The sequence below is a fragment of the Anser anser genome, assembly GCF_964211835.1.
Source record: "Anser anser genome assembly, chromosome: 3".
NCBI classification, from domain to species: domain Eukaryota; kingdom Metazoa; phylum Chordata; class Aves; order Anseriformes; family Anatidae; genus Anser; species Anser anser.
This window is the reverse complement of record NC_139722.1, coordinates 55,685,269-55,710,998: the sequence shown is the minus strand read 5'-3', so window position 1 is coordinate 55,710,998 and position 25,730 is coordinate 55,685,269. Positions and strand designations below refer to the sequence as shown.

Here is a 25,730-nt window from a genome sequence, read left to right as displayed (position 1 = left end):
ACATGGTATTTGTAATGACTGATGAGATCCCCTCTCAATCTCCTATTTTCTAGGCTAAATAGGCCCAGCTCACTTGGTAACCTAACAGAAGACAAATAAAAAGTAATTTTTAATTATAATATCTAATAGGATAATTAGCTTTGTAAATAGACAAAACTCAAAGTGATTAGGACAGATGTAACAGAAATATGAATGCTTATATCTAACTGTTCCAATACTTATTCTGCAAGCTTCCAGGCTTGTTTTTAATTCACTCTGTGACTTTCTGAGTCTCAGTAAACTCTTACCAGTCCCCTCTGGTCTGGTCTGGCCAGAGAACAGAACAAGGAACATCCAACCAGACCCTACAGCAGATGAAAAAAACAAAACCAACTCTGGGCCTGGCAGAGTTTGCTGTGACTAAGAAAGTCACAGAGTGAACTAAAACCGTCTGTTCCCTGCTCTCACTGCAGTCCCACTGCCTCCCTCCATGAACAGCCGGCTCCTGCTCCCTGCTGAGATTCTTTCCCACTATTTCCTTTCCTCCAGCAGATCCGCCTCTGGATGTTTTTCTTCTCCCCTGCTCCTTGCCTCCCTTCCCAAGCAGACCAAGTAATGCCACTTAAAGAGTAATCTCTGTTTCCCTCTGGGTCCACCTCGTCTCTTCCTGAAGAAATGTAACACAAACTGAGAGTCCAGGAGAGCACCTAAGAAGGTATTGTATGCTCTTGTCCTGTTCTTGAAGTCCTCCAGCAACTTTTGCATTTAGCCACTGTTTGGGTCAGGAAAATGAAACAGATCAACCTTTACTCTGACCCAGCACGATGAGTCTTGTACATGTTCCAGATAAACCCTCACATGTACTAATCAGGACAATATCTTAAACAGGACAGAGGAGGCATGAGGCATGTCAGCTTTTTCCTAGCCAGTGCACAGGTGAATGGCTCTAACGCTGCAGCTATAACAGCTATCCCAGTATACTTAGTCATTTCAGTGACCCACCTATGCTGAGCTTCCCCTACAAATGCTGCAAAAAAATCAATTAGCTTTAAACTAATGGGCTAAAGTTGCGACAGGGGAGTTTTAGGTTGGATGTTAGGAAGTACTTCTTTACCGAAAGGGTTATTAAGCATTGGAACGGGCTGCCCAGGGAGGTGGTGGAGTCACCATCCCTGGAGGTCTTTAAAAGACGTTTAGATGTAGAGCTTAGGGATATGGTTTAGTGGAGTACTTAGTGTTAGGTCGGAGGTTGGACTCGATGATCTTGAGGTCTCTTCCAACCTAGAGAAATCTGTGAATCTGTGAATCTGTGAAACTGAGACATCAACAGCAACCTGCAGTGTGCAAAAATCATCACAACAGTGAGGTTCATTTTCTTGATTATTCATTAGCTCACTGTTTATCAGCATTATCTTTAGTGTGTACCCAGGTTCAATATTGGACTCTAACAAGGCTGGAATAGTAAACACAGAATTAAGAAATATACTTATGTCAACTAATATATATTTTCCTATGCTTAAATATCTATTTTCTTTCGTAACCTAATAAAAGATCTGCCGCTTCTCTGATCACATCAGAGACAGTAGTGCAATAGTGTTTCTAAAAACAGACATTAGTTAAATACACCTCAGAATAATTAGAGATAAGACATTCAGTACAATATTTTTGACATTGTTATATGAAACACATTTAGTATAATATTGATTTTTGACATTGTAATATGAAACAAATAAAAAAAGGGGGGAGTGGCATTCGGTGGTGTAGTGTTCTACACATTACTTTCAAAATCATTAAATGAAATTAAAGTTACACTGCAAGGTTGTATTTATTAAGGACAGAAAGAGAGATACAAGGAAAAAATAAAAACATCCCTCATCTTATGAGAACTGCAGGCTGCTTGTTGCCACTGAGGACAACGTTTGAATTAGTCTGACTATAACATTTATTTTTTCTTCTCCCATTCCAGTATTGTGTTACAGTGCTAGTGCTTTACACACCATGCATATGTATGGTGAGCCTATGCCCGTACTCCAAGGACTTAAGAGCAACAGATGGACTTATGTGCCTACTTCTCACAGGAGGTACTACCTAAAAAGGGGGTTAAGATGGTCTGGGCCTTCTATACTAAGTAGGTAAGTGAGACAAAACCCAGCCAAATGCAAGCTGGTCTCATGCTCCCCTCCCACTAACTGGGGTGGGGACTGGGGTGGTGGTGGTGGTGGGGTCTGCAACAAACTATTCTTTATTCTTTTGCTGGGTAGGAAGACACGTCAGCAGCACTAGGGTAGAGAGATGCTACTGTATAAAGCCACTAGCTGCCTTCAAAACTTGTTTTATTTTAAGAATGTGGTCTTGTCTCATTCCTTTCCATGCTCCTGCTGTTACAAAAAAGTCTTATTCTCATTTTACAGAGCAAAAGGATCCAATATTCTGCCAAGTCAATGGTAGAGCCAGAAAACAAAGGCACAACTTTTGAATTGCCGTGTGATGACTGAGAAAGAGAATGCTAAAGGATTATTATTTTTTTTTTTTTTTCCTGTGTAGGTAGACAGCAAATTGATGAATAAAACAAACTTTATATGCCACAAGAGTACCTTCACTGTAATATTAATAACTTTTAAATGTGTTCATTAAAATACTAGGAGAATTTAGACAAAACCATACTTCAATGTATAAAAACAGTTTCACGTACATTGCAGTGTATAGATATATGTGTGTGTGTGTGTGTGTGTGTGTGGTAGAACATATTTTAACTGGCAGGAAGCTCATAAAAAGAAAAGCTTTTGGGGTTGGCTCAAACTTGGAGTGCACTTTAACATGCTGGTGGTACTTTATGAAGAAATCTCAAATGTATCCCATGTGTTTCAAATGCTTAAGAATGGGCTCAAGATGAGCTTTTGTCTGCCTGAGCCATACGAGTATTTCAAAAATATCTTCCTTCAGCAGCACCAATATTTATTTTTGTATGTCATTTTTTGCAGTTTGAATGCTGGATTTGAGTTTCCACATTGCTGTCAAAGAAAGAAGTGAAAAAAAACAAAACCCTTAATAAATCTAACAGCAGAATCTGGTTTCAAGACTATTTTCCATGACTGAAACTTTTTTTTTTTTTGTCAGAATCATTTTTCTTAGAACAGCTGACATATCATTATTGTTTTTCTTGTTTTAGAATATTGGCTTTCCAAAAGTGTCCAATCCATCCTTGAACTAAAAACGGAACGCATCTTCAGAAGCCTGGCTTCTTTTTTAGTAAAGATAATGTTCTTTCCCCCTTTCCACCACCACTATTATATTAAGTGACTGCAAGTTTCTGAAATGTGAATAGAAATGTACATAAAGGACTACCTTAACTACCTGATTGTTCTCCAGCCGTGTAGGATCAATATGCCTAGAAGTAACTTATGAGGTGAAGTCCCTTATTATTCTCAGCAGTCCAATTCCACTTGCATACTTCTACTCTGCTTTTAAAGCTATGATTTCTTTCAGCAGGATTTTCTTGTGTCATCCTTTCATCATTATCTGATGTCTTCTGTCTTCTCTGTCATATTCAGGGGAAATTTTTATTGATGCCTTCAGTATCATACCACATAATCTGTTAGTTTTTCTCAAGTCGCTTTAGAAATTGCTTTCAACTTAGACATGAATTTTCAGCCCCTTGATATCAATGGGAGTTTGAGAGTAACAAAATTTCACTCAAAGTGCAGGCATGAACTGAAGAGTTTAAATGATGTTTTTATGTTTCAATTAGTGCTTGCTCGAATAGAAATTGGAAAAAAAAAATCCTTCCAAATAGTTGCTTCTCCTGAGCAAAGAAGCATTCATATTTTTGGGGGTATTAGATTGGCTTCACTGGACAGTGTTATTTAACAGTAATGCTACACCTATCACAAACTCACAAATCAACAAACAGCTGTCCTCTACAGTACCATAGCAAGGTGTTTGGTTTCGTGGTAATGTGTAAATAAATAAATAAATAAATAGATAAATAAATCATATTGTGAAATAGAATTTATAGCTTACCACTTATATGGAAATCTTAGTAATATCTTGAAATAAAAACCCAAACAACCTCCCCACCCCCGTCTCCCTGCAAAGAAACAGTGAATAAAGCACAAAGACTTTAGAACTCCCACTTCATTTTTCAAATTTTGTTACTCGTGAAATCACAGGGAAAACTAACTGCACACTTTTTAATATTTCAGCAGCAGATGAACAACCTTTTGTTGACAAGAAGCCCAATTTTGTACATTCTAATTTTTTGATAGCTCCATAGATATCCCTAATTATTCTCTTTTACGTGAATTAGGGCTGAAAAAGAAACAAGAGACTGAGAGAAAAATCAGACTCGTATACAAGCTTCTGGTGCAACTTCAGGAACATGAACAGCATGTTTAAAAGGCTGTCACTGAATCTTCAAAAGATTTTGTAACTATTCAAAGACTTCTTCAGATAATCTGCAAAACAGCTCACTCCTAAAAGCAACTCAGTAGTGAAATAAAAGACAGAAGCATTCTGAACTAAAGAGATTTCATGATGGTTAAGAAACTCCCATGACAAAGGATTATGAACACAGAAATAGAAAGGTCATTTGGGTGTAGAATGTGAGCTAATGGCCAAATAGCAAGGACTAAGCATCGATGGTTTTAAGTCTTCCTTTTCATTGATACTATAATTCACAGTCTTAATGTAATGCTTCCATTTCTCTTGGAAAATAAGTAAAGATTTATGACAAAGAGTACAAGTGAAAAACTTGTGTGGCATCCATTTTGCCTTTTCTATTTATCTGAACTTAAGTAGGAACAGCGTCATCCATCTGGAGGTCTTCACTGCTTGTATAGGGAATATAGGTATTTACATTAGGACTGCCTCAGTAGATGTTTAAAATCTGAGCACAAAGTACTTAAGTTACAACTCATTTCATAAACTCAGCTCAAGACCTTGTGCTTGCTGATCTCTGCTGCTCTATTGTAGGTTTCCCAACAGACCTGGCAGTAATATTATAACACCTTACAGCTGTCCTTGCTCTACTGTTGCATGCCTATTTTAAAGGCATGGGGGAATATAGGCTGGCATCCCATATTGCCAATTATAAGATACAGCACCCTTTTACACATTCTAGCCTGTAAGCCTAAAGCACGGGTCTTAGTCATTGAGTTTTCATGCTGGATCTATTCATCTCTCTTTTTACATTTCCAGGAATTTGGTTGCCCTTAAGCACTATGGGATTTAAGTTGGATTCTTAATGATAGCAGTCTCTGTCGCTCTGCTGTGTTCATTTTCAGACCTTCCACTTACATAAGTATTATTGTTTAATTACCCATTCCCCAGTGTAGCACAATTTCTTAAATTAGGCTGACATTTTATGTTTCTTTTACAGCTCATCTCAGCTGTTAATGAGCCCTTTGCTAAGTGTCTTCAGTACTGATCATTATAGCTCTTTAGTACTGTCATTTGAAAGCTAATACTTATAAGCAGAAAAATTACTCAGCAGGAGGAAGGTGTTATCTTTCTAATTTTTAGCTTGCAAAGGTTAGGAACGATTCAGTAAAAGGAAGAATTTCCTTTAAGTTACGAGTAGCCAATGAGAAGTGATATGCTCAGATGGGCTGTAGGCGTCATTTGGGTGCCAGGCCTGTATCATTCCATCCCTGAAACACCTGTGTAGATAGAACTCAATAGGTATCCCTAAAATGCAGGCTAGTCTAGTCCTCTCCCTAGACTAAATTCCATAAGCAGACTTTCTTTTACTTCCTAGAGATCGCCTAAGTCTCATCAAGTGAAGAGGATCACACAGAAAAGGAGAGCCTAGACCTTGACAAAGGTTTGAGTCTGCACAGGTGCGTGTTGAGATATGAGGAGTGAGATCACCAACCAGAATGGGACTCCTTGTTTGAAAACTGGCAGTTAGGGAGTTCTTCTCATTTGCAAACTCTGTTTCTGAAATCAGGGGTTAAAAAAAAGGAGTTTCTCACTGAAGGATTTTTTTTTTAATTATTATTATTTTTCTCACTTGCTTTTTTGCTTTCTTTCTTAATTTCATTCATGTAAGTACTTTTCCTTAGACACTCTGGAAGCCTAGATAACATTAGACCTGAGGACACAAACAAAGCTCTGACTGCTTTTTCCTGGGCTAACAACAGCTTCATAAGTGTGCAGGAGTAAGAGAGAAGTGATTGGCCTGCTAAGGCTGTGAGGAATGATTCATGATCTGAAGAGAATTGGGTGTTAACCAGTGAAAGATTGTGCAAGGACATTATGCAAATGTCTCATGTTAGTGATTATAAGTATTTTTCTTCATAGTATCTTTAAATATTGCTTTAGGCAACATAATTAGGCCCAGTCCAGTGCCAATCTGACTATGCAACCTATACCTCCAGGGCTGTGACCCTGCAATACTTGAGTCCTTCTGTCAAAGTTGGTATGAATAAAATAATATGATAAAATGCCTTTTGGTATGCAATGCAACAAGAGCATAACTTGGAAAAGGCATAATTCTGCAAGTTGCTAGTAAGCAATCTGTAAAAGACTGAAGACTCTGGTGGGATGGCTCTCCACTGATAGCCAGTAACCAAACTGTAGGATGAATGTGTAAAATTGTACATCAACCATAAGGCAAACAGAGAAACATTAACACAACTGTAATTATGGAAAGTGCTGACTTGTGAGGTACTAAAAGTATAAAAAGACAGTATATTCAGGAGACAAAATATATAAATGATTATATGAATAAATATGTAAATTATTATATAAACAACCAACCTCATTGCCTTCTATGATGGCACCACCAGCTGGGTAGATGAGGGGAGAGCAGTGGATGTCATCTACCTTGACTTTAGCAAGGCTTTTGATACCGTCTCCCACAGCCTCTTGCTAGCAAAGCTGAGAAAGTGTGGGATAGATGAGTGGACAGTAACGTGGGTTGAGAACTGGCTGACTGGCTGAGCTCAGAGGGTGGTGATTGGCGGTGCAGAGTCCAGTTGGAGACCTGTGACTATCGGTGTTCCCCAGGGGTTGGAGCTGGGTCCAGTCTTGTTCAACATCTTTTTCGACGACCTTGATGAGGGAATAGTGTCCACCCTCAGCAAGTACGCCGATGATACAAAGCTGGGAGGAGTGGCCGACACGCCAGAAGGCTGTGCTGCCATTCAGCGAGACCTGGACAGGCTGGAGAGATCGGCAGGAAGAAACCAAATGAGGTTTAACAAGAGCAAGCGCAGAGTCCTGTACCTGGGAAGGAACAACCAGACGTATCAGTACAGGCTGGGGGATGACCTGCTGGAGAGGAGCTCTGAGAAGAAGGACCTGGGGGTCCTGGTGGACGACAGGTTGGCCATGAGCCAGCAGTGTGTCCTGGTGGCCAAGAAGGCCGATGGGATCCTGGCGTGCATTAAAAGGAGCGTGGCCAGCAGATTCTCCCCCTCTACTCTGCCCTGGTCAAGCCTCACCTGGAGTACTGTGTCCAGTTCTGGGCTCCCCGGTACAAAAAAGACAGGGATCTCCTGGAAAGAGTTCATAGGAGTGCCAAAAAGATGATACGGGGCCTGGAGCATCTTCCCTATGAGGCAAGGCTGAGAGACCTGGGTCTGTTCAGCCTGGAGAAAAGAAGACTGAGAAGGGATCTCATTAATGTTTACAAATATCTTAAGGGTGGGAGACAAAGGGATTTGGCTAACCTCTTTTCAGTGGTTTGTGGGGACAGGACAAGGGGCACTGGCCAAAAAATGGAGCACAGGAATTTCCACACCAATATGTGAAAGAATTTCTTCACGGTGAGGGTGACAGAGCACTGGAACAGGCTGCCCAGGGAAGTTGTGGAGTCTCCTTCCACAGGGAGGTTGTGGAGTCTCCTTCTCCTCTGGAGATGTTCAAGGCCTGTCTGGACACCTACCTGGGCAACCTGCTCTAGGGAACCTGCTTTGGCAGGGAGGTTGGACTAGATGATCTCTTGAGGTCCCTTCCAACCCCTACAATTCTGTGATTCTGTGATACTCTGATATGATACAAATCAATAGCTGAAGAAAGTGACTAGGCATAAAGTTGTGCTTTTTGCGAAGTAGCAGGTGAAAGAATTTACTATATGCATGCTCAAGAAATGGCCGTTTGGAATCAGAGTGTTTTATAGACCATGACTAAGTCTAAATCTGTATAATCCTCACAGTAACACTAAGAATTGTTATAAAGTTAAAAAGGAGTGATAAAAAGTCTCTCAATGTTCAAAGGGCTTATTAAGAAAAGTCACTAATAGAAAAGCTGACTGCCGTGGTACAGTACCAGAACTCTCCAGAGCAAGAATTTCTGCTACATTACCTTTGAAATAAAACAGGGTTTTAAAGTGTGAGGCCTATTATTGTCAAGGCCTGAATGATGTTTAAATAAAACAATGCTTGGAGTAGTACATGGTGCTGTGATTTTAAGAAAACAGATTTCTTTCACTGCAGAAAGCTGAAATGTTTGTAGCAATTACGATAATAAAAGTCACAGCTTTCCAATAAATAAAATAATATTGCATAGATTTGCAGAATATTCTGGTTAAAGGCATAATGGCAGTCCTGTTTTTAAACTATTAGATGTTCCTATCTGAAAACATGTGTTTGGGAACAATAGTACTGGCTCATCTGCCATTGATTTTAATGGTGTTAGTTATCCCCATTAAGCTGAATAGCTGGTTCTATTGATTTCAACAATCCTGGGAACATAACCAGCCATTCAAACCTTTAATGGCTCATCACAGATAAAATTGCTATATTTTGTAGGTGTATGCACAGCTAATGGGAAAGCTGATGCGATAATGAATGCTCAGATTCTAACAGTAACGGAATCACCAAACACCCACATTACATGAGTTCTGCACAGCATTAAAAAAGGGTGGGTTTATGGAGGACAAGAAACAAATTGGCTGATTCACAAGTAAATTTGCATCCTCTCCACCATAAACAACACATTAAGACCAAGTGATCATGCTACTTATTAAGTACTTTATTATAAATCTCATTGTCACATGAAACAAGCTAGGATATAATTCACAGCTCTGATACAATCTATTTTTTTAGACATAGAACTATTTAGCAAATATTACTAGAGATTCTTAAGGACAAGCAATAAAAAATTCCTAACAGCAGAAAGTGTGCATCAGTCCTTTGGAAGGAAAACGTTATATTAACAGAATCTTACAATTGTTCTTATGCATTGAAAATCCAAGAATGTGTTTAAAAAATAAAATTCAAACACTGAATAGTATGAAAATGCAGGGGAAATATACACAAACTTGTCTTTGTCCTGAAGTGACACCATGGTAGATAAAAATGAGAGAATAAGCCAACAGCCCCTTCAAAGAAGCAGCTAATATGCCATTAAAAATCAACTTAATTTAATCCTAATAATTGTAAGGAGTTTCAATGCACTGGATTAATGACATATTTTACTTTCTGGAAAACATTACAGATTCTTTAGCTGTTTAAGCTATTGAGTAGTTTTCAGTTCTGTAGTAGAATTTTTGCTTGATTGTGGGTAAGATATTTTAATATTATTGCTCCCATGACAGAAACTTTAATAGAAAGAGAACTGAATCAGATGGCTGATTTGTAAGCAGGTGTAACACATGGGATCAGATCCTCCTCAGGAGTAAGCTGTCAGCCAGCTTCCTTGCTTTTAATGGGTTTACAGCAGCTGAAAAGTCAGCACATGATATGGAAGCACTACATATTTTCAGAGATTTCTGTGGAACACAAGTTGCCTATTACTAAAGGCTTAGAGGCTTTCAAGTGAAGGAATTGCTAGGAAAAGCAACAAGCATGTAAAACTGAAACCATGGTTCCACTAATTCATACTTGATTAAAATAGGTGTAACTAAAGGTCAGAAAGGGATAAACCAGCATAAACTCAATTTGCCAATTCTAGTGCGTTCAAAATTTTGTTAAGAACCATCCTAACATAAATAGCTTCTGTGCTCGATCACATATCATCTGTTCAAGCTACTATGCCACTTCAGGTATTTGCTTTATCATGGCCAGCAAAAATAAATAAATAGATAAAAATGCTTAACAGTAACCTGAACTCTGTATCAGATTTGCTGTCTGATACATATATTCACATGCATCATATATATATATTATTTTTTTCATATGTAATTCATATATGAATTACACTGTCCAAGAAAAATGGGAAGAACAGACCTTTTATGGCAAGAAATACAATTACTATTGTTTTAATAGGTGGTCAGTGTTATCTGAGTGTTACCTGTTCTTCAAATTCAGATTAAGCAACTGAGCAAGAATCACTTGTAATTCAAAATGTTCTACCTTCCTAGTACTTTTCTTGAAAAGTGTCTTTCCATTTTAGGGTCGTAATGCCATATAATTAAAGAAATCAGAGCATCATCTGCTTTGGGAAATCAGGTTGTATGCAAAATACACAGTTACCTCCCAGGCCTGAAGAGGTTCCCTGGTTCAGTGTCAGTCAGTGGATTTAGGTAGATAGACTTCTGTCAGGCATTATGAATTTTATTGCCTTTCTAACTTTACCCAGTAAAGAGAGTAGTTTTAAAGAGAAAATTGTAATAAAATCTCTGTATCAGAGGATCTATAGTAATTCTTACACTGTACCTCAGCAGTGATAGATTTCCCACCCCAGGCAGTCCAGGAAATCTACCAGTTTGTTTCAACTTGGGCATTTTACAAAAGCCAAAGCATGGGAGAAAGAAGAAACTTGAAAACCAGGTCTCCAGACAGAATTTTATCTCCAAAGTCCTCCCTCCTCTCTGGGTTTCTGATGTTTTTACTGGCCTTTCTCTCATCCCTTGCTTTAAAAGCACAAATGATTTAGGACCTCAGACTACTGTTGTGTATGTTTTGGATTAACAAAAATTAAAATGGCTAGTGTTTTTGTAAATCTGACTCAAGCTTTCTTAAAAAGGAGCTGCTAAGGCGATCATTTTGGAGATACTGTTATCATATACCTTTCTTAGCTTTTCTAATTTCACACTCCAGAGGCACATAACTTTTAAAATAAAATTTTCTTTGGAAAAAATATAGGGAAGAGAACAAGAGCTTATGGTTCTATTGACTATAACACATTTTATAGATTCTGGTGAGTATATTTATCCAGTACAATGCAATACCTATTCAATTAGCTAAAGTCTATTAAATTATCTAAATCAAAGGTAGGTTCCCCTGTAAACTGCTGAAGTTGAGACGGAACAGAAAGTTGTTAAAATGAACAAACAAAAGAGATATAAATATCTCAGACAATGTGTAAATGTCAAGAATGGAGATTCGGGTCTGACCTTTACAGCCTCTCATCTCCTGGACAGCAAGGTTCCCTGGGTCTGCAGCCACATGGCGGCCAAGAGTGACAACCACACAGCAGAAAGCTGAGCAGTTTTTTAGAAGGACCTTCAGATATTTCAGCTGGTAAAACTGAAACTGTTTCCTATCGAAGTTGTCTGATAATTGGAACAGAAGAGTAGAGCTCCATAGTAAGAAACATTTTCTTGACACATTTCCTTGAGGTTTTTAAAAGTGTTTAATGAAAGGCTTTTATCCACTTTTTGAAAGAAAAAGGAAGTGTAGAAATGAAAAACAGGGAAAGAAAACAAAATCAAAGTCCCTCTGTGAAAACCTCAAATGACACTTGCTTGAATTACTTGGACAGAAAAATCAAAACTCTGAGTCAATGGCTGAACCGGTTTGGAAGAGCAGCATTTGAGCAGTCTCACTGCTGAGTCTGGTTCCACTTTGTCTATAGAAAGGGGTCTTGGATAAGCCATAGTAGGCATGGTCTGTCTGAGGCAATGCAACACTTTTTATCATCTCCCAGTCCCTGACGTGAGAGGATGTGATGAGCACTGCCTCCCATTGTCCCAGTACAAAACACCTTTGTTTTAGGCTTTTTTACTTCCCCTGCAGTGACAGGTGGGACTGGACAGATAAAGTGTTAAGGTCCACCTGTAGGTGTGAAGGTGTAACTCAAACACCAAGTGACACACTGCATATTGCTCTAGTGATTTGACACGTGATCTGCCTGTAGCAGCATAGCTCCTTAGTTCCTGCATGGCACAGCATGTTTTGCCTCAGACTGTGTTGCAGGGAGGTAATAATAGAGCATTTTTCCTGCAGTGTAGAAGCTACCAGAAAATAAAGCCCTGCTATTTATCAGCAGGCTGCCTCCACTGAGCTGACATAGAAGAAGAGGCGGTGACCCCCTGGGGGTTCATGGCAGGAATACATCTCCTTCCCTTGCTGCCTGCCTGTCTCCCTTGCTAAATCCTGGGGTCTCAGTGGGACTGGCCAGGAAGGCAGCATCCAGCCAGGCACTTCCATTGTGCTTGTGCTGGGGTGCAAGGTGACAGGGAACAACTTCCCACCAGTGTCCCAGCCTTGCATCTATGGCACTAGCCCTTTGCTGAATGCACCGCCCCATGCCAGCCTTCAGTAACCTGGCAACAGCCTTGTGCCAGGCCCTTTTCTTCAGGCCAGGAGTGCAGGAGTTTGGGTCCACAGCCATTCCCAACTCTTCCTTAGGGCCTGCCTGAACCACCGTTACAGGGAGGCCTGCAGGGCTGTGGCTTACCAGGCTCTGTGGCAAGGTGAGCCCAGCTCCCCGGCTCCCCAGACACCCTGCCTGGTGGCAGCAGTGTCACTACCACTGCCCAGCATGGCCCGGGGTTGGAAAAGGAGCAAAGAGACACTGCTGGCAGTCAGCAGATGTCCCGCCACTATTCTCTTGTCCCCAGGGTCTGCTCAGCCCACAGCCAGCTCCTTCTAGCCACCTCCAGGATCTCAGGGGTGGTGGAGACAAAGCCCATGGTGTGTGTGTGACCCTCCTAGGGGTGGCAAGGGGTGAAGGCTGGCCCCCGGGTGCAGGCAGCCCTGGGGTGCGGGTGGCAAGGTGGTGGCTCTGGGCGCTGCTGGGCCTGGGGTGCTGCCTGCGGCGGGTTGCCTTGCTGAATGAAAGTGTTGAACGGCATCCCGCAGAAAGTGTTGCAATGCATATTTGGTCCGCAGTCAAAAAAATGAAAACATAACAGAAAACAGAACCTATGAACAAGAGCATTAAATAAAACACGGGTCTAAGGCAATAGTCCAATACATATTTAACAGCAACCTGCCAAATGGTGTTTTCAATTATGATCATTTTGTTCTGTATTAAAGTAGCACTAGAGGTCAAGTGATCCAGTCCAGCCTGATGATCCTTCCATGGCATTTGATGTTGTAGAAATGCACAGGACATTTCCTTGATGTATTTGCAGGCTAAGGTGAAATAAAATGCAGTCTGAAAGAAATACAGCTATCCCGGTGTTTAAGTCCACAGTTTGGCAGAATAGTCTGCATCAAACAGGGATCCACTGACAGGAAACATCTTCCAAGTTCAGGACCAAGCTAAGCGATATCTCTGGAATACATTCACAGTGCTCATGGATTATTTCTTCATTTACGTTTCAGAGGAGTATTTGACTTTTACTGAGAAACCATAAATCACCATCATTCTTGGCATCTCAGATGTTTTCCTCAGTTAAACACAATGAGTTTCCTCCAAGGGAAGGAGGAACAGTGTAAATAGTGTTTAAAATGTGTTACTAATTTATTGAAAGGGGGTTCTGGATATAATTAATTCAAATGGTTTCATATATTCCAACAGGAGATATACATCTTTTAGTAATACCTGTACTTTGAGACCTCTACACAGTATGCATGTATCATAGACTGAATATTCTCGGCAGAGTTGGCAGAGGCATTTTAGCTGCAGTGGCTGTGAATAATGGCCCAGATTTTTGTTGTCCTTGTTCATTATATTGTTGGGAACTACTTGTTACTGAATGGAAAGCTAAGAGCTTTTCTTGCCCTTTTCTTTCACTGTAAATATATTCTAAAGCAAAATATAAGAAACATTTATAAGCAAAAATAACATTTGCAGTGACATAAATTGCTGTGGCAGACTATTTTTTTTTTGGTGGTAATTATAAAGAAATACTTTCTATACAGACTTGTTGCATTATTGCTTGTAAATATGATAGTTTTCTACTAGCGTGCATTACTAGAGCTAATAGCTTTGACAGTTCTTTGGCACATTTTGTGGGTAATTGTGTTAAAAATGAAAGATAACTACCTGGTTCTGTCCGATCCACATTAAAAATTGTCATCTATACTGTTCACTTAGTTGTGACAGACCCTGGAGTTTTGCCTAGCAGTACTTGTTCTGCTAGCTCTTATCCACATCACTACCTGTTACCTCTTGGGGTGGGCAATTCTGAAGGACTCCTTCAGATTTATCTTTGGTGCCAAGCAGACTTGCTGGTTTTGCAAGTACTTCATCAACTCAATTTCTCTTGATTTTAGAGCTATGGAGTATGACTTCCATTCTGCTGTAAATTTATGGGTGTGATTTTATACTTCATAAAGACAGGAAAAGGGATCAGGAGCAGATTTTCCCTTCTGTGCTTGTATCAGGGTTAAAGAAAGTGTACACGTGGAAAGTGTTTTTACTAGAATAGCCTGACATAGTAGCAGTCTCTTTTTAGTTGGCAGGTTTTGAAACATTTGCAAAAGCCAACATATGATGAATTAATAGAAAAGCAACTTCTGCACAGCTTTCTATCATAATAAATATGCTGAAGGAAATGAAGGCTTAATAGCATCCTTATCTCACTCCATCTAACTAAAATGGAAAAGGACTGCTGAATATAATGTTTAAGAAAGGTGATCCAAGACTGGATGCTTTGGGCTGCCATGCCCTGCGTTTTACCAGACATCTACTCTTCTGCCCTTAAAATTTGAGCCAGCTGGTTATTTGGTATGTACATGTCATGGTTTCGAAATCCTAGTAGAGCATGAGCCAGTATTTTGTTTCTGTAAAAACAAAACAAAACAAAACAAACAACAACCACCAATAACAAAACAGGTGAAGCTTCCAGCTCAGCTAGCTGCAGTGGTCTATAAGAGTATCTGCAATAGTTGTCAGTTAATCTTTCAAAGTATGCAAAGGAAAGCGAGAAAGAAGTGGCAGTCAGACTATCTTAGTATTTAAAGCCAGCCAGCGGAAAATATAAAGTGAACTTCAAGATTTTGGGGGAGAATTAGGAGGACAAGAGTTTCTCAGAAGAAGATGGGATGCTTCTGGGTGCAAGTGGCTCTAGGTTTTGAGGTGCTGGCTTGCTATGTGGACAGACCCTCTTTCTTATTCTGGTACCTTGAGCAGAATTGTTATGCCATCTCAGCTAACTCCTCTCCTTCCGTTGTCTGTCACCTACCCTAGGGTTCTTCCTGTCCTTTGTACTGTTCTTCTTTGCGTTTGGAAATTGGATGAACTCTTTGATTATGGTTCTGTTCCTAATGTGGTTGAAAGTAAGAGAGACATTTAATATATCTGAATGACATTAATGAGTCTAATCACATGCAGTTCTGTCAAATGAAAGTTTTGGAGCTCACAGGATGTTTGTTAAGTGATTTTGGATACTTAGATAGGTGTGTTTTTTTTTCTATAAGTCATTATTTTTGTGTAAAAGTATCATGTATTTCATGTATAATTAATGCTAGTAAATCTCACTCTTCATAGTTCTTAGTTCTTGTGTTTTTTTTGTTTTTTTTTTTTTGTTTTTTTTTTGTTTTTTTTTTAGAAATATATAAATCTATAGATTTTATAGTGAGTGTATGTATGTACACATATAATATTTTTAAAAGCTTTGAGCCAAAGAGAAGTTCAAAAAAGCTTTGGAAAATGTTGAAATGTTGCTATTCCCCATTAGAGTTCATATGTTCTTTGAAACTTTAATTTCATTAAAGATGGTATCTTTAATCTGAAAACCAAAGTGTGCATCTTAAGAGGGTGCTTTAATGTCAGTAGAAAGGGAGCTACTTCAGAATAAAACTTCAGCTAAACTTTACTCAGAATACATTTTCATCAACAAGTGTTGAAAAGCATTGCATTTTCATTTGGTGTGCACATGTGTTTGGAACAAATCTGGCCTGTCCTTCAGGGTATCCAGTCATTAGCCTCTTTTGCACACTCATTCTCTGAAGCATTGAAGACACGGGTTTTAACTCTGACATTAAAGAACCATTTGAGGTCAGTATTCAGATGATAAAGTTTGCTTTTGCCAATATATTAAAAATCAAATAGTTTTATGGCATAGCTTATGAGGGCTTGAGTTGCACTACAAGTTTTCTGACATGTAGTAAACCACAAAACATCCATTTAATTTGTGAACACTGATGGGCTGGTGTAAACTGGCATTGCTCCTTTGATGTTTGTGGAGCTGTGCCAATTTACACCAGTTCAGGAATCTGTTCTATTGTTCCTGCAAACATCCTATGATATTTTAAATTATCAAGATCATCTTGCAAACATAGCCAAAAGTATTAGAATAACAGTTCCCTGCCAAATTCTCTAGGGAGACTTTACTTATTTAAAAAATAAATTACATGTGTTCTTTTTATATAAATAAAAATTTCTTTCATAAGAATGCATGCTTTACAAGGAGGCTGAAGCTGTGATTTCCTAGTTACGGATGTAACTTGGTGAATTGGAAAGGCAGACAATGCTCTCCCACATCTCAGTGAAGCAAGGGATATTTGCTTCTAGTGGGATATAAACAGTTCTAGTGTCCTCAGATAAAGGCATCTGCGAGCTAATCTTGTCTTCTTTGCCCTTTTTTAGGACATTCTCCCTGTCTTTTCCATCTTTTCCTTCTCTTGAAGAGTTCATGTAAAAACATGCCTGAGAACAAAAGAAAAAAAGTATTTTGTTGTATATTTTCTATCTCTATCTTTACATATGCAAGCAATTTTTATCATGATGTCACACTCATCTTGAAGCTGATTCCAAGTGATCCAACTGAAAATGGATATTTCATTTAGGGGAGTGGCAAAGGTATCAGGAGGTACTGAAATATTCTACAGAGTGTGATGTGTGAAGGTATGAATTGGGATATTTGCATATGAATATGCAAAGGTCTACAAATAAGATGATAATTGTCAGCAAAATTTTCTGTGTCAGATGTTGACTGGAGCCTCAGAAAAAAAGGAGTAATGAGGAGAGAACTGAATTTTAAAAGTATGGAGAAAGTAAAACTCATAACAAGCCAGCACAGAAGTACTCAAAGCCAGTGCTATATTCTCTATGAAAAAATAGTTTTGGATGATGGCAAAAGTGAGAAGCAGTAAGTATTCTGCCTGAGGAGACTTCACGTGGCCAAGGGGGGATACAGGAGCTGGAAGTAAAAGAGCTTCAAGAAAATCCATCAGCAATCTGAAGATATTGCAGACTCTGCCATGGATCTAACCTAACAGAGTTTAATGATCTGGTTAGGCAAAATTATTTTGGCAGGATTTGTTCACATCACAAAGGAAAAATCTATTTTATTTTATTTTTTTTTAATAATAAGGCTCTGTAAAAGGAAACAAAAAGGAGTAGAAAAAATAGCTAAATGATTAATGGATCCTTTCAAAAATAGCAGTATCTAGAGATACAGTTGTGTTTTGGGTATTGCTATATCAAAATGCTAAAGATCATGACAAGCTTATTTATCACGCCTTCAACTTTGGAGAAACTTTAGTGTATGAGAGTATTAATCCCTCCTATGTACATTTATACCCATTTTGAGTTTATGCAGGTCCAAGCAAACCTAAAAGCCAAAATTATAACCTTGGAAATGAATTTGCACTGTTTCACTAATTGGATGGCTTCCTACTATCAGGGAAATATAATTTAGATAAATTCACTCATGTTTTCACTTCGACATTTCAGTAGAAAAAAAAGGTTGTCTTGAAAACACCAGAGATGAACATTTTTAGAATTCAGATCAGATAAATGTCATGCTGGATGAAGGAACAGTTAGCCAGCATAGTTCTGGGAAATTGGTGTTTTGCTAGAAATCAGTGGAAACAGTCATTCCATATCATGGAGAATTTTTGTTATTTTGAAATCATATTTCATCTCAGTATGTGATGAAAAGCAACAACTTAGAAATTCTCAGGTTTCAGATGTGGAGAATTATGTCCATGGCAGTCCATTGACCTGAGGTAATTATATATTGCAAACTGTCAGATGTTCATCAAATGCATTGTCTTTCAGCCTCAGAAATTGGACACTTGAGCTGCCAGAGATTGGCAGAGCTAAGTAGAAGATCATGAAAGTTTTGATGGGACCTCCTTTTCCTCTCCTCCTAAGCAGGGTTGTCTAGGAGAAAAAGAAATATCCTTATTTTAGAGGAAGATAATATTGAGAAGATGATATATAATGAATGTGTGAAAATTTAGAAGTAAACTGCTGAGAGTGTTGTATTATGAATGGAGACAGGTATATGATTTCATGATTTGTGTCTAATGGAATGAAATGGTATTATTCCAGAATTCCAAATAAATGTCATGTGCTTATGTTAATATGGAAAATAAACATATATTTAGACACAATATGTACTAGGGAGATCACAGAAGCTGTCTTGAATACAACATTTAGAAGCTCTTTCTGGCACCTTGCAATGAGCATCTAATTTGCGGAAAAGGCTTGAAAGAAAAAGCCAGCTGAGGCAGGAAAACTAGTGTCTTAGGAAACAGCTGAATGATTATCTTGCAGACTGAGACACCTGCCAGGTGGAAATTGTTAAACCAGAAAGCTGCAATAGTTGTTTTGTGTTTAAGAGAACTGGATATTGCTTACTGTTCCTAAGGCCATTCAGCACATACTTGGTGTTTGGGGATGATGCTCAGCCTACTGAAGTTTAAAGGGATTAGTGCTTTACTTCTCACCCTGTGTCTGCATTTTGAAGCCAGTTCTGTGTTCTGTTCTATAGGCACCGCTTTATAGCACATAAAAAAATTGCTAAGGTTTTGGGTATAATTATTTAATTTTATGAAGCAACTTCCTTTGTGAGGTAAGAGAAAGTGTTAGCTTATCACAAGAAGTCCTTTGTAGCATTGACATCTACCAACTAAAACAGTGGCTTCCAACCCGGATCACAGTTCATTAATGTAGTATAACTGCAAGTATTATAACGCCGGTGTGAAACTTCATTTCTCTCAATATCATAGCTTTACTTAAAAGTGCTGTAATACCTCCTTTGGTAGTGTACATTGACTCATTCTCAACATGTGCAAAACAAAAAATATGGCAAAGCGGTTTCCATTATAAGCCTGCTTAAGGTAGCAATCTGTAAAGAAATGAAATCTCTTGTGTTAAGTCTTGAGGTACAGTTAGGTGGGATGAATGTGAATTACTTCTGAACTAAACAAACTAACAAAAACACCTGAAGTGTAGTAATTTCTAATAAGCAAAATTCTGTGATAAAGCTTTTTTTTTTTTAATATATAAAAAGTGGAGGCATATTCAGAAAAAGTAAATATGATGCTGTTATATATATCCTTAAGTTTCTAGATTTCCGGTAGAAATTGAATTGTACTGTTTGAGCACCCATGTTCTTGGAGTGATTAAATGTATTTACTTGTTAAATAGGATTTCTCTGCCCTCTTCACAACCTCCACTGCTGAGTCAATATTGTGACTCACAGGATTCTAGAATCATAGGAACGTCATTTAATGCAAGCCCCCACACTCAAATCAGGGCTTACTTCGAAGTTAAGCTTTTAACAGGCTTCTCTGGGAGATATTGGCACTCCCTGTGCTGCATGACAGAATTCTGCGGTGCAGGTGCTGATTACACATAGTAGCCAACATGGTCTTTGAAAACATCTCTGATTCAATGGGTTCCTTATTTAACAGGCCTTAGTAATCAAGAAGCAATTTGTAGTATAATGAGAAAAAAATGAATGCAAACCATACAGTGTTTTTGGCCTAGGACTTAGATTATGTCAAATCAAGTTTTGAAGAAAACTGTGCTGGGAGATACGAAGAATGTCAGGAAACTTAATGGTCCCTGTTTTAAGTCCTCAAGGAAATTTTTGGAGAGTGTGTGCTCTAATACCTCTGTGTGTAGGTCAGCAAAGCCAATTATATGGACTTCAGGGGACTGGTGATGTATGTGACCACTTTCTGCTGAAAGCCCTGCTGACCCAAGGGGCCACTCCAGCAAGCAGTTTAGCTCTAAGAAAGAAACTTTAAGCATAAATTGCTAACCTTGAGCGAACAGCAAAACACTCCAGCAATAAAATCTAGCTATAAACGCGGGGAAAGGCCACATCTTTGATAGCTTCCTGAACTATTGCAGGTTTCATTTTATGTCTTCCTCTCACTTAAACGTCTTGGAAGGTTAAGGTGTAGGTTACTGTGACTTTTACTTTTTAAATGTTTACCCATATGACTCTTGTATTGCTAGGTTTATTTACTCCTTCTTTTCCTCACCTCTTCATATGCTTTCTCCCTTGTTCATATGCTTGGTTACACCAGCTCTACTATTCCCTCACAAAGAGAAGCCACCATGAAGCTTATGTGATTTTTAATTCAATATAAATTTTTCATCATGGACTCAGGAGGATATTATGTAAGTCATTAGTTTTATTCATTGATGGGAGATTACTTTCCTATATTAATTTTATATTCCTTGTCTTCTTTCATTCATTCACACATTTCACCCCTCCTAATTCCTTTTTTTGCCTGAAAAGATGGGGCTGATGTCTTTTATGCCTTTTCCGTATGAGTGTCTATATCAGATCATTTGCTAAAGGAAAAATGTTTGGCTAAACAAGAATAAATGTTGTAATAAGGGTGGAGTACATTTCTTGTTTTTAAAAGTTCCTTCCAAGATTTTCATCTTCATTTTTACTCCAAATGTTTAGCCAAAGAAACAAAATAAACAGAATGTCCCAAAGGGTAAAATTGGTGTAAAACACCAGCAATATTTTTTGTCTTTGCTAGATACAGACTGTTTCTTAACTGAATTAAAAAACAAAACAAAACAAAACAGGTCTCTTCAGTCTCCACTATTTATAATCCTTTCTTGCTTTTTTCATTAAGATTTAAGACCACAGTGATTGTGGGAGAAACACAAATCCAAAGCAGGAAAAATCCTTCAGCGCTTTGTGTCTTCCTTATACCACATTCATTCTCTGTGTCTACATCAGTAATTACATATGACCTTAAGGTCACTCTAAAGCCTGGTGTCACTAAAAATCTGTAATGCAAACCCCATATAACCAACTCTTCCTCAACAGCCCATGTGTACCTGCAGGCTCTGTGGCAATCAGGCAGGAACGCATTTGCATTCAGTCTCTTTGGAAAGCATCCATACAAGTATAGGCCTGGTGTGTTGCAAGTCCATCAACAGCAAACCCACCTCAATCTTGCTATTATTTGTGTTCCTGTAAACACATAAGCCTAGACAGACAGACAGACAGACCCACCGTTTCCTAGGAGGCCTGAATAAGTGAATCTTGAGATATCTCATTGCCATGCCCTAAGCACAAGAATCAGTAAGTGTTTGGTCTTGGTAAAATGTGGGGATTTAACTGGGAAAGGAAGCTGTAGTTGGTCTAATTACCCTGAGTTCAACCTTGTTAGTAGTTCTCAGTGGCAAAAAAAAATCTGGACCTGACAGTCTAATGTTCAGAGAAGACTTATTCTGCTGCCAAGACCAAAATTCCACAGTCTGTGTGCCATTTCTTTTCCATCTGCAGTATATAAATGAAAAGGAGAAGGAATTGGTTGAACAGGGACCCTGCTGGAGTCATCTCTGAAATATGCTAGTGTGTGACTTTAAACATTGGCCTCATGTGGCCATTGTTAGTTGGGGATCTTTTCTCAGGAATGTTTACTGAAAAAAACACATTTTAAACAAATAGGAAGGAATACTTGCCAAGTGGAAGCATTCTTATCCATATCTTGTGACTAATGCATCCAATCAAAACAGTTCAATTTTCCAGTCTTGGATAATGAAAACAGATGCTCTTGAATAAACTACAGAATTATTGCAAAACAATTTTCCTGTTTAATTAAAATGATAAACATTCTCTATTAATACAAAATTTACCAACAAGAGAAGAGGTGGAATTTGGCTGCTGAATTATTTATGAAACTTTTGCTCAATTTCAGGTTGTAAAGTGATCATTTGTGATACTACTGTGTTATTTTGGAACCAACAGAAAAGATTTACTGAAGATAAAAGCTAAGCACAAATGGAACATCTGTCTTCCTACACTGCCTGACAATTTAACTGACAGACTTAGGTAACATATTGCATCCACATTGTTCAAATTATTTTTCAAATGCCAAATAGTAAACCTGAAAGAATTTTGTCTTTTAAAAAGAAACAACAATGAGAAATGTTGTGAGAATTTCTGAGATAAAAGCAATTGTCGTGTTTTGTGTATAACTTTCATAAGTATATCTAAGAAGATTAAATTTACCTAAATCTTTTTTTTTTTTTTTATACCATAATTTGGTACTAGCAGCGTACATAATGTTTAATAAGCTTTCTTCTAAGTCCATTAATATAGTTAAACAAATTCTTTCTGAGTTGATACACAATTCTAGAAGTTTGCTTGATTGTTTATGTGTGGTGTATCATATGTTAATAAACAGAAGTCATGTGTTTGTATTTTGTTGAATGTCAAATGCAGAGAGTTTAATTTCCTTTTAACATTATGCAACAGAAGAAGGGGAATATGAAATAGCCCATCCATTTCCAACTGGTCTAGTAGGTTTCCTGTTGATGGTTACTTTGATGAGTAAGAAAATATTTAACTGAATGAATTAGTCTTTCTTGCAGCCTATAGTCAAACTGTAAATATTTTAAAATCACATATAAATTTATTTGATAATGCTTTTACATACTTTGCTTTCATTCAATAGCTTGGTCAGTTTGGTAATTGAAGGCGAAAGGGTATGAGGCTTTTAGGTATGAATTGACACCTAAGATAAATGCTACTGTCTCTGTTTCCTGGTTGAATCACTATACCTCCTCAAGAGGTGGTCTTGAAAAAGGACTAAAATCATTTAAAGAATTACATATTGCAGTACATCACTTGTAGGTGTCTACAACAGAATATGCAGCCTTCTGTTTGACACATAACCTTCTTGTACCATCAACTCTTAATCCCTCTAGACAATTTTCTTCCACTTTTTATTCTCTTCAAATTTGTGCCCTGTTCTCCATCTGGCACCACAATTAATCCATATTGTTTAGCCCCAGTTCTTTACTCCCCTCCTTCCAAATCCTTGGGAATTAGGATTGAGAAAAAATGTCCCTTATTCTGTTTTATGCCACTTTCCCCTAAACATGCACAAATATGTCTGCTCCCCTCATACCTATCTAATTATCTTCATACCACTTCACTGAGTAACTGCTTTGCTGCAACCCTAGATGGAACCCTCCTTCCTAAAAAGAAACACTACCCCTTCCCATGGTATTTGTGCAGTTACCATGACACATCCTTGTGACTCATCTTGGCTTGGTATTGCATAAAAGAAGCAGAGTGAATTCCAGCAGGACTTGGATATGTAACATACCGGGCCTTATAGGACTGAGATGCTTCTGGCTAGACAAAGAAGGGAGGAGTTCCTCCCTTAGTACTAAGGAGGACCTACAAGGTAAAGTGAAAAAGGTTGAGTCTTAGATTTTAACTTAGTTGTGGATATTCTACCAAAGTCCCACTTTGGAACTGAGGATGGAAATTTGGGGATTAGTTAAGGTAAGTGATTAAAAAAGATTGTCTATTTCATTTTAAGCCAGTATGTTCTTCACACATTGCTGTTAATAAATATCAGACCTGTAAGCACCACTAGCCCACAAATACTCATGTAACATTACTGTCCTCCAAATCTGTATGGAAGATGTGGTATGGTAGAGAAATGTTTAAATAACTGTAGAGGTCACTTCTTCTGTTCCTGGAGTCTGACCTACAGAGAAAGTTAGTCAAGAGGCAATGGAGAATTGCCAGCTGGTCACTGGTCCAATTTTCATACAGCAGTAGACAGCCATCTTCAGACACACACAGGGATGGATATAAATCACATTGTTTACATTTGCCTGGAGATACCTGCTTTGGATTTGAAACACCTAAAAAAAATCTCTTGAGTACAAAAAACTGTGAATCAGAACTGATATGTGAACCTTTCTGATTCATTAATTTTTGGAAATTATGCTTTTTATAGCATTCATAATTTATGTACAGATGGTTTAATCCAAATCAAGATGAAAGACTACTATGCATTTTTTATTTTTTTTTCATTTTTATTTATTTATTTTTTATTTTTATTTTTTGTCTTAGAAACCAGTCATCTGCCTCACTAAGAGCCTCATTTTAATATTCGGGAGGTGGAGGATATGAAATCTGGAGTCTGATGATCTTTTACAACATCTGCAGCATTTCTGTGTGTAAAGAAAAGTCAGCTGAACATATCTGAACTTCATTTGAAAAATAAAAGCCATGCTTAAAAGGTCTGAGAAGTGCAGAGTCTGGTGGCAAAACTAAAAGACAGGCAGACTCAAAGAGATGCTGTTCATTTAAGAAAACTAAAACAGGCTTACAGTCAGCTTGTGGTTACCCCAGAATATAACACTCCATCTATCTCTCACTCCCTGTCATTAAGCGGTAGTTCTTCCCCCCCCCCCCCCATTCCAGTCATGCCATAGTTAAGTTCAGCAGCCATTTCCAGCTTGCAATTTTCTGGTAAGGAGTTAACAACATTGCTGACAAGGAACACTTGAAAATCAGGAAAATTTATAACAAATTAAGGGAGTCAGTGCAGCCAGTGAAAATCATCATTTCATTTTAAGATGCAGTCACTGATTTCTTGTGAAAGAGATGATAGATATTGGTATGAAGTTCTTTCCTCAGAGTTAGGTAGCAGCAAAATCTCTTTTCTCTTACAGTTTCTCAGCCTCAGAACTGATGAGAAGGCCTTTTGAAAATCCGCAAAGTTCTTAAAAGAGTACCTGCACCTTACTAGGTAAGCTACTGGTGTTACTGGAAAATGATTCACAATGTATCAGGATACAAATGGAAGCTGTAGCTTTGTAGCAACAAAGTTCATATTCTGGAAATGTCCTAAAGGATATGCTATGGGACAGGTTGCTTCATATGAATAGTGACAATTTTCAAGATGATTGAAGGCAGAAGTGAATTTCACATGACCTAAAGTAATGAAATTAAAATCAGCAATGGAAGCAGCAGTGAAGAACAATGCAACGATTTGCACTTAGAGCAGAAAACAAACTGGCTTAGTAAACAAAATATAAAGCATGCTGGAAGAGTTGCAAGCTTACAGAAGATATTTCCGCTCTCTAAAATCTAGTTCAGTTTAGGTGAGCATGTATATTTTAATTGGCCTTGTGTCGGAAATGCCTCAAGATGGGGCATTCAGCCAAAAATGCAAAGCAGCCTGTCAATCATCTTCTCAAACCAAAGAGGTAGAGTCCTGAAGAGATTGGGAAAAGGAAAGAGGAGAGCACTCTCTTATCTTGGGGGAAGACATATATGCCTGAAAGGAAAGGAAATAGAACCTTGCCAGGTAGTGACACAGACAAATAATTAGGCATCCAAGATGTGAAAGATGTGAAGACAGATTTCAGTTACATGGTTATGTATCAGTATACATGGAGCATACACATACATACATGCATATATACATATCATAGAATCATAAAATCATAAAATCATAAAATGGTTTAGTTTGGAAGGGACCTTAAGGACCATCTAATTTCATCCCCCTGCCATGGGCAGGGACACCTCCCGCCAGACCAGGTTGCTTGAAGCCCCATCCAGCCTTGCCTTGAACACTTCCTGGGATGGGGCATCCACAGCTTCTCTGGGCAGTGCCCTACCACGCTCACAGTAAAGATTTTCCTCCTTATATCTAATCTAAATC

General features: G+C 38.3%; 1 long non-coding RNA gene across 6 annotated transcripts in view; it reads left to right on the top strand.

Moving 5' to 3' along the window:
* Positions 1–415: 415 nt before the first annotated feature.
* LOC310896804 overlaps positions 416–25,730 on the top strand; it is a 47,186-nt gene continuing 21,871 nt past the window's right edge. For 2 of the 6 annotated variants that reach the window (XR_014581850.1, XR_014581852.1), the window contains exons 1-4: positions 416–694; positions 1,946–2,111; positions 21,954–22,087; positions 24,736–24,812. This is a non-coding gene — a long non-coding RNA (uncharacterized lncRNA). Of the gene's footprint in view, positions 695–1,945; positions 2,112–2,390; positions 2,891–2,960; positions 4,927–21,953; positions 22,088–24,735; positions 24,813–25,730 lie in introns of those variants that run through there. The other 4 variants (XR_014581849.1, XR_014581851.1, XR_014581853.1 and 1 more) reach the window with 3 other exon arrangements.